Here is a 9,929-nt window from a genome sequence, read left to right as displayed (position 1 = left end):
AAATAAATAATGTAAAAAAAATATAGAATTAAAAAATAAACAAAATTTTAAATATAGAAAATCAAACAAAAAATCATAAATAAGTTTGATAATATTTTGAAGAATAAATATTGCCAGAAAAGTCGTCAGAATTTTCATCGTCATCGGAGTTAGATGATAGAGTTGGACATCATAATATAAGAAAAAAAAATGGTTATATTTACCAGCTAGTTTAAATCTGAGACAAAGAAATTGCTTCCGCAAAGCAACTTGTTGACCTTGAATTCATAGTAGTTCACTCCCCATGTCGCGATGGTAATAGAGCTATGTCTAATTCGAATTTTTATTCTCACGAGATGAGATTACAGAAATATGGCTAAGTATTTAAGCTCTAATTTTTAGAGAGAGATGCTTTGACCTGCGTGTACTTTTTAGAATATGAAAAATGATCTAAAGAAGCTCTTCTTTTGTAGGTGAAAGAGGTCCTTGAAAATAGGAATAAAATAATGAAAAAAATACAAGTTGGCTATTTTTTAATGTCAGGCTTGGGATAGAAATCGAGCTTAAGATTCTAGCCATTGGTCTGCCAAGCCCTGAAAACTCCGTCGTCAAAACGCTTCTTGCAATGTTGGCAGGTAATTGGGGCCAGGAGGGCATCTCTCTTCGCCTTAGCTGCCTCCTTCTGAGTCTGCTCTTTGAATTCACGAAGCCCCTTCACTTCAACAGTTAGGTTGGCTGTCATTTGCAAATCAGCTTGGTGCAGCTCTTCTAGAGACTTTAGCTTAGCGGTCAATTCCTGCACAGACTCCTTAGCGTCCCGGAGCTATCGCCTCGCAGTGGTCACAGCCGCGTCCCTGGCCTTCAACGCATCATCCTTAGCCTTCAGCTCCTTGGCCTTTGCCTTTAGCACCTCTTGATGGCTCCGGTCCAAAAGAGCCTCCTGCTGCTGGGCCTCCTCCCGGATAGCTTTCCTTTGTGCCTCCAAGTCCCGAAGACTCTTCATGGCCTCATCCATGCCCCCAAACTAGGACATGATGCGCCCATGGTCAATCAGAGTCTTTGAGAGACGACCAGTCTCTGCAGCAATCTGGCAAAACAAGAAAAATGTTTAAACACGCGACGCTAATCGCCAAAAGGCAAAGCCCAAAAACACTAACCGAGAAACTTACCGCGGTCATGGCCGCACTTATGTCCTGGATCTGGTAGACCTAGTTTGTGGAAGCACAGGCTGCGTATCTCTTCGCCGGAAGTTGGGTCATGTTGGAGACGAAGTGGCTTGTTAGTTCTGAGGCAAAAGGAGCAAGAGTAGGCCCAATGAAGCGGTTGAACCAGTCTGTCAAAGGATCCATATTAAATTCCTAGGCGTTCCCGGAGTACTCGCTGCAAGAGAAATTGTCCTGGGCCTCCCTTAGGACCTTTTTCAAAGCCTCCACCTCCGCATTCCCTTTCGTAGTCTGCCATAGTGTAGTTGTGCTTGGAAATCCAGAGCTACTGTGTTTCCTCGTCAGCAGGAACGGGGGTCAGGACAATACTCGGAGGAACAGTGTACTCCTCCGCCTCGGGTGGGATCCCTGAATCAGAGTTGAGAGCCGGAGTGTCAGCTCTCCTGGGCTTCTTGGAAACCTCGACCTCCACCATCTTGCCTTTGCCCTTCCGGTCCAGAGGGGTGAGAATCTTGCCCTCCTCTTCCTCTTCGACTTCCCCATCCTCGTCAATCAAAACAATTTGGCTTAAGTGGAGGCTAGAAGAAGGATTCCCCACTACTATAAAAAATATATTTAGCAACACTTAATTAACAGCACTTGAAACAAACGTGTTATTGCTATGTTTATTTTACTAATTAAAAACACTTTTAACAAAAGTGTTACTAAAAGATTGTATATGACAAATTAAATATTTTTGTTATTCAAATAAAATATCATACGATAATACTTTTAGAATAATAGTTGCTATATTGAATCCATATTAAAATAAATCAACGCTTTCTACTAAAGCGTTGTTATTTGACCAACCAAAAAACAATTCTATCTTTTGAAAAAGAAAATAAAAAAAAAAAAGAAAGAAGCTTCTGAAGAGCACGCGTAAACAAAATGGCGGTATTGTAAATTTTTAATAACCAAAAATTTATTTTCCCCCTTCATTTTGCGCGGGCATGATGAAAAAAAAAACTCAATATTAGGGCATCTTTCTGCTAAAAAAATACCTGAATAACCTCAATCTTAGCTCTCTCTCGTCTGTTCATGCTATTCTCCCCTACCTCTATTTCTTTCTCTGGTAAGAGTTATTTATTTATTTTTTTTCTTGGGTTGATCCTTCCTCTTTCTCTTCAATAGGAAAAAGATTCAGTTGCTTCTCTCAGATTTTTTTTTTGGTGCTGTTACGACCTGATATATACGTCCAGCGCTGCCTCCAAATCCGACTCTGGCTCCACCCCTCAACACTCTCTTCGACTCTATTTCTCTTCTCTACGGGTATGTACTGGACAGGTTCTTCTTAGCTTGGTCATCTCTTTATTATTTATTTATTTATATTTATGATTGGCAGTCATTTACTGTGGGTATTAATATAACAATTTGTTTAGAAAATTATCTGCAATCTATTTTATTCATGATTATATATATATCCCAGTTGTTATTAAATATATGAATGATACTATTTTTGCGTTTATCTTCGTTTTCAGCATATTTTTATGGACAATTTATATATCTTTTTTGCATTTGTCTCAATTTTGATAATGAATATATTTATGATACAAAATGTAACTTGCAAAGAAAATGGTTAAAATCATTCGTGATTCTTATGATTTTAATATCCATGTTGTTTGACAATTGTAATAATATTATTTTACTCTTTTCATATTGTTGAGTCATATTAATGAACTTCGGAAAATTTATCTTCCAATTGTTCATATAATCAAATCATTCTCTTATTTTTATTTCAAAATGATCAAAATCTTCAAATTTGCCTACATGTACAAGTTTTTTTTTTTCTTCCCTGGCATGCTGAGTACACTTTTAGAATGAATTAAACTACTCTGTTGTTGATTGAGTCGTACCTTCTGCATAATCTTATCTGCCTCCTATTTGCTCAAGCTCTAAACCAAGACAGAGAAGCTAAGGGTTTGTAATACCGCAAAGCTTCCAATCGTAGGATCCTAAACCATTATCATTGTCTCTACTGCACTATGATTGCTTGTAATATTCTTTTCTCACTTATACAAATCAATTATTTGTGAACTTTATATTTATTTTCTTCTTTGATTTGGTAATGTCTTTTTAGTGCATGGTTTGCTGAGTGTCAAACATATTTCTTATGATTTTGTCTTAGGGGTTTACAATGCTATTTATACCAAAGAGTATGCAAAGATATCTCAATAGTACAAAAGGTAGTGCAAAGTGGAATTGACATGATGAATGATCTTGGTTCATTTGTTGTCTCATCTGAAACTGGCACGATAATTCTATATAAAAGTGACCTGAATTCACTCAAAAATACTCAAAAATTTGAATATATTAAATGTATATATATATTGTTAGATGTGTTTCCATAGAATTTAAGTTGCACCTAAAGTTTTGATATTTTGTTTTGTAATACTAATTTGGTCAGTAATATTCTTTGGTAATTAATATATGTTTTTCAGTTTAAGGTCTCTCTATTTGTTGTACAATTTTTGCTAGATGTTGTGACAATAATTTCTTTTCATGTGGTTATGAACTCATACTAAAATTGATCATGTATATTTTGTATAAACAGGGGCCTAGGAAGTTCGAACATACCAACATCTTCTAATAAATATCGGTAGGCGGAATAAATTCATAGTCATTTAAGCACAATCAAGTTTAGCATTGTGGTCTGCCAACTTATTTTTTGCCTTATATATTTTAACTTTTTTTTATTTGTGGTTTCAAGAAGTTTATCGATCTACCGTGTTTACTAATGATTTTTTTTTTTGTTCTTTCATGTAGTGTTGAAATCAATCATCATACTATACCTCTCAACAAAGTATGATTCAGATGAGAGTTTGCACTGTGACTAGCTAAACATTTTAGCAACGTCTCCTTACTAAATATGCGTTAAAATAAGTGTATTAGTGTGTATTTATATGTAATGTACACTTGACAATTTTGTTTGGAGAAAGCTTTAAAAAATTTTTTAGTCAAAATATTAATACACAGGCAAAGATGTATGTTTAGATTCTATGTATTAATATTCAAATTCATTAATAAATTTGAAATTTGATGCAACAAATTTGTATTTTAATTTTCTTACAGTTTTTTTAAGCTGAAAAATTGGTATATATAAATTTTAAATAATTATTTATTTTTTTCTCAATTAAAAATTTTAACATTTCAATTTTAATTAAGCAACGCTTTCATAAAAGGTGTTGCTAGACATATTTTTATATATAAAAATAGTATTAAATTTTAAGGAAAAGGTAACACTTGTAAAGTGTTGTCTTAAAAATTTACTTTTAGTAACAGTCTAGGAGGCAACACTTATATAAGTGTTTCCTTTATTTATTTTTTAGTTAAATAAAAGTGTTGCAAATGATATTTTTTCTAGTAGTGCCCGGAGGTCACCTCCAAGTCTTGTGTTTGAGGCTGGGCCGGGTCGGGACTGTAAGCCTGAGCAAGGGTAGCCAAGAGCTCGTCCATTGGCTTAGCTACTTCAAGAAACAAACAAATAAGTGTTAGAACGTTGACGAGAAACTGTACACACAAGAACAAAGCAGTAAAACTAATCCTACCCAGACAATCTAATTCAGCCCTAGCAAAGTCCTACACTAAAAGGCTGGAGATGTCATCCCCAAGAAAGCTGTCTGAAGGGAGAAACTAGCTGGAAGACAGGTAGGCTGAATGATCCAGAGGGATAGGTGCAAGAGGCCCAGACCCCATCCGGGACCGACCTAAAAAATGACCTGAGTTGGAAAAATAAAAACCCTTGGCATGATCGCCCCATCGGGTAGGGGGCATTCTAAATCTAAGGAGATGTTCAAAAAAATCTACAGGCCTACATCGAGAATAATCTTGTGCAGAAGGGACATGATGAACAACTAAGAGAGACTTACTGGATCCGGAGGTGCTGGCACCAGAAGCCCCGGTGTTGGGAACCGGGAATGGCAGCTTAGGCTGGGAAGGCGCCTGCTCTTTACTAGCTTTTACCCGTAGAGCCCTCCCGGCAACAGCTTGAGCCTTAATATAAGCTAGCTCTTGCTCCCTCCTGAAGAGTTACTTCTGGTACCGGTCTTCTACGGAGGCGATAATGTCTACCCAGAGTGCTTTTTCGGAGTCCGAACTGCAGATGTTGGGGCAAAGAACCTTGGATAAGTTGAAATCATCCACCGATTGGCTCTCTGTGATGAGCTTAGCCCTCCTGCAGTTTGCAGTTGCGACTAAGTCCCCCACATTCAGCCCGTCCTTATCGTATGTGAAGAAGAACTTGGCATGTTGAAGGAAAAGTTGGGTAGGGGCAGTGCGGTGCATCGGAGGAACCCTGACCCACTCCGTGAGCAGTTCTGGGCGTTCCACAGCTTGGAAACTGGAAGAAAAGAAAAACTGGAGACGATACTTTTTTACATTCTTTTAAAAATTAAAAGGAACGGACCCTCGTTAGCAGGATGGGCCCAGAGTGTGAAAAAACCGTCTTTAAGTCTATCCCCCTTCTTGGAGACAGACACGAGTTCATAAAAATATAAAATTTCGGCTGGGCTAGGTGAAGCCCAGCCTCTGGCTACATAGAAAATATACAAGCCTGAAAGCAGGCGGTATGATTGGGGAATAAGTATATAAGGCACAAGGCCAACAAAAGCTAGAAAATTTATAAAGTAATCCTAAAGTGGAAGCATGGCTCCGGACATAAGGTGACTCTGACTCCAAGCTCCAAAACCACCGTAATTATTGTTGGGCGTCTCCCCATCTCGGGGCAAGTGGTGGAAGACCCCAGAGGCGGAAGGCTTAATCCCGGCCACAGTCACGATCTTCTCCAACTGATGGGCACAGGTCAAGGTTGAGTGAAGCGCATCCGCCTCCCAACCATTGGATCGACACGTGTACTTCTCCTGTACAACGGGTTCCTTCATCACTTCTTCCAGGGTGGCCAAGGTAACTGCTCCTTGGTTGGAGGATTTAGCTCTGGATGTAGAGACAGGCATTTCTTGAAAAATAATGAGATTCTGAAAAAGGAAAATCCAGCAGTTAGCCCCCAAATCAAACCCTAATGTGAAAAGAGAGAATGGGAGTCCCCTAACCGCTGGAAAGAGACCCCCTCCTGATGTTTGCCAAAAATGGGAATTCTAGGGATTCTCATAGGCAAACATCGGGTGCAAATATCTCAAAAGCAGCGAAAGCAGAGGAAAAGGAAAGGAAAAATAAAAGAAAACAAAACTTGGGTACAAAAACTATCTCATATTATGAGCAATCTCTCAGCAGAAAGGTTGATTGCAAAATGAAAGATAAAGAAAGTAACAGAACACAAATAAAAGAGGGTATATACATCACACGACAGTCTTTGCCAAAGTCATTTCCCAGAAATTAAGCACTTAATCAAAAGTTCTACCCTAACATGCAAGTGAACACCAAAAGCGTAAAGTACCCAGAAAACTTGCACAAAGGTTGTGAACTGGGGGCTGGTGTTGGTCGACGGTAGAATGCTGATTGGCAACGACGGAGGAATAGTAGTAAAAAATCTATGGTTTCTGGACTTTTTCTTGAATGTGTTCTTGGGGCAAAATGGCGAAGTGGTGAAAGTAACCTAGCGAAGAAAAAAGGTTGGCTTTTATAGACCAGAAAGGGTGCAAGGCAGCTGTGATCAGGCACCATCATACAGTGGGAATCGTAATCGATTCACATTCTACAAATCCAACGGTTGAGACAAATGGACGCCAGGGCGGTTGAAAACGTTTGATTACTTTATTGACACTCGGATTAAATGCGCCGACTTCTCAATGGACAGGAAGCGAATCGTTGCCTACGAAAGGAAATAAATATTAATGATGACCATCATAAATGCAGCCCACACTCTTGAAGCACGTGCCATTAAACTAATATGCCAACCGGAGGCACCAAACAAGCCTCATTTATCCTTCACTAAACAAGGCTTGGGGGGTAAATGTTGCCCTTAATTTTTCCCAAAATACGTGCACCTGGATAGAGCTGACATGTGGATCTGTAAGAATCAACACATGAAAAATCGACTAAGTCCTAGGCAAAAGGGGAGTATCTTAGGGAGGGGTCTCCAGGAGGAGAGCACAAGAAGCATTTCTACTCTTCGGGAGGCCGGAGGTATGCTAAGGAAGTTCCGAGAGGTGCAGAGATCTCTTTAACAGTCACCTCGCATTTAATGCCGCATGGGGGAAGATGTATTGAAATCTCCATAAACGACATGACAGATGGTGTAACCCCCTTTTTTGGCTATTACACTATAATCAATAATGCTAGTGACAACCACTTTATGTGGAATCACATCAATCGAAAGGGGATAGAAGATTGTATCCACCTAACTCCTAAGATACCTACGGTCTAGGTCATGTATTTCCTATTATGTATTTGTTGGGAATATGTGCCCCTATGAAGCTAACACAGAAAGACAAGTGATCCATTCCTAGGGATCACCCCGAAAAAATACTATAAATACCCCACAAACAGACTGACAAGGGGTGAAACATTTATTCTAGGTTTAAAGGAATCAAAGAGAGAAAATACGGGAGAAATCCATTAAGAACATTCTCTGTAATAAATACTTTTATTAATAAAAAGACTCGTGGACTAAGGCTCATTAATGCCCCAACCATGTAAAAATCACATGCATTAAACTTTCTACAGCTCTTCTTATATAATTAGGAAATTACACTTACTATGAGATTTTAAAAGCTCTTATGATAAATATGGAACATTTAAGTTTGACCAATTTATATGATATTTTTTTGTTTTTAGGTTTTTTTATGATATTTGATATGCCATATATATGTAATTAGGTTTTCAAATTCCATATTTAATGTTTGTATTTGTTTATGAAGTTTTATTTGTCATTGATGTCGGAAAAGTCACCGGAATTGCTGGCGGTGCTGGAAAAATCACCAGAGTAGCAGTTGGTGCCGGAAAGTCATCAGAGTTGCTGCCGGTGCCGGAAAATTCGTCGGAATTGGCATTGTCGCCGGAAAAATTACTGAAAAAATACCAAGAAACTGGTTCTAAGAAACTAGTTTCTTGATGAAGAAAACACTTTCTTAGTGATTTTTCCGTTGACAATGCCAATTCTGACGACTTTTTTGATGCTAGCAGCTACTCCGGTGACTTTTCCGGCATCGACAGCAAACTTCGGAAAAGTTATTCGAATTGGCGTAGTCACCGGAAAAATTACCAAGAAACTCGTTTCTAGATGAAGAAACCAGTTTCTTGATGAAGAAACCAGTTTCATGGTGATTCTTTCGGTGATTTTTCTGACGACAATGGCAATTATGACGACTTTTCTGGCGTTGGTAGCAACTCTGACGACTAATACACCGGTAGCTACTCTGGTGACTTTTTAGTACCGACAGTAAACTCTAGGAATTCGTCACAAATGGCATTGTCGCCGAAAAAATTACCAGAAAAATCACCAAGAAACTAGTTTCTTTTCTTCATCAAGAAACCAATGTCTTAATGAAGAAACCAATTTCTTGGTAATTTTTTTTGTTTTTTTTTTCAATTTGGTTAATTGATGAAACTGGTTTCAATTATTTTCAGTGTATATCATTTTTGTTTTGTTTTCATAATCTTTATTATTGTTGTGTAACAAATTTAGTTTCTTGATGAAGAAACCGCTTTCTTGGTGAAGAAATCGGGTTCTTGATGAAAAAACCACTTTCTTTATGATTTTTCTAGTGATTTTGCTGGCGACAATGCCAATTCTGCGAATTTTTTGATGCCGGCAATAACTCCGGCAATTTTTTTGACATCGGCAACTACTCCAACGACTTTTCCAGCACCGACATCAAACTCTAGAATAGTCGTCAGAATTGGCATTGTCACTGGTAAAATTACCGGAAAAATCACCAAGAAACCGGTTTCTTCATCAAGAAACCAGTTTCTTGGTATTTTTCCAGCAACAATGCTAATTTTGACGACTTTTTCGGCGCCTGCAGCAACTCCGATGACTTTTCCGGTACCGGCAGTTACTCCGACGACTTTTTCGGTGGGTAGCAAATTCCGGTGACTTTTTCAGCACGAGTGACAAGTCCGGCAATCAATATAGTTTTATTTATTTTATTTTTTTAAAAAAATAAATATAAAGAGAATTTTAATATTTTTTATGGTAATTTAATTAAATTTTTATTTTTTATGAATCTTAAATTCAGATTTTTTTTTAATGTTTTAAATGGTTTTTTTTTAGAAAAAAAGCACATTTTTAGTTTGATTGGTTAGATAATGCCATATTTAGTGGCATTTACTTTTTATGCCATATTTATCATAACCTTAATAATTTTTCCCATATTTTTGAAAATAGCCCTATATAATATTTAACTGGTTGCCGAAAACCTCGGTCAACTAAAAAAAATACTTAATTTATACTAGATATTTTTTTATGAAAAATTTATTAAAATAATAATAAAATATCAATTTGTAGATTTTATGCTATAATAAAATATTTAAAATGAGAGAATTAAGGAGAGAAGAAAAAAATAATTTTAGAGAGATTTTAGACCGCCAGATCACCGCCTTATACTTCTCCTTTATATATATATAGAATACTTCTAAATGGATATTACCCATTCATGGTTACTAAACAATTTAACTATAAATATTAATTTTAAAAATATTAGATTATTAGATTTTGATCAAATGATGAATAATAAAAAAGAAATTTAAATTTCTATCCTTAATTTAGCTACTTAATTAAAAAAAATCAAAAAAAATTATTTTTACACTATATCAAAAATATGTTTATATACAAAATACTTAAGTCAAGCTCAA

At 36.9% G+C, this 9,929-nt stretch overlaps 1 long non-coding RNA gene across 1 annotated transcript; it reads left to right on the top strand.

Annotated features, from left to right (window-relative positions):
* Positions 1–1,918: 1,918 nt before the first annotated feature.
* Positions 1,919–4,191, top strand: LOC133035449 (uncharacterized). The gene is made up of 3 exons (XR_009686660.1): positions 1,919–2,450; positions 3,733–3,777; positions 3,945–4,191. It is a non-coding gene; the product is annotated as an uncharacterized LOC133035449 (long non-coding RNA).
* The last annotated feature ends 5,738 nt before the right edge of the window (positions 4,192–9,929 follow it).

The sequence above is a fragment of the Cannabis sativa genome, chromosome 3 (assembly GCF_029168945.1).
Source record: "Cannabis sativa cultivar Pink pepper isolate KNU-18-1 chromosome 3, ASM2916894v1, whole genome shotgun sequence".
Taxonomy (NCBI): Eukaryota; Viridiplantae; Streptophyta; class Magnoliopsida; order Rosales; family Cannabaceae; genus Cannabis; species Cannabis sativa.
This window is presented reverse-complemented; position numbering and strand designations above follow the sequence as displayed.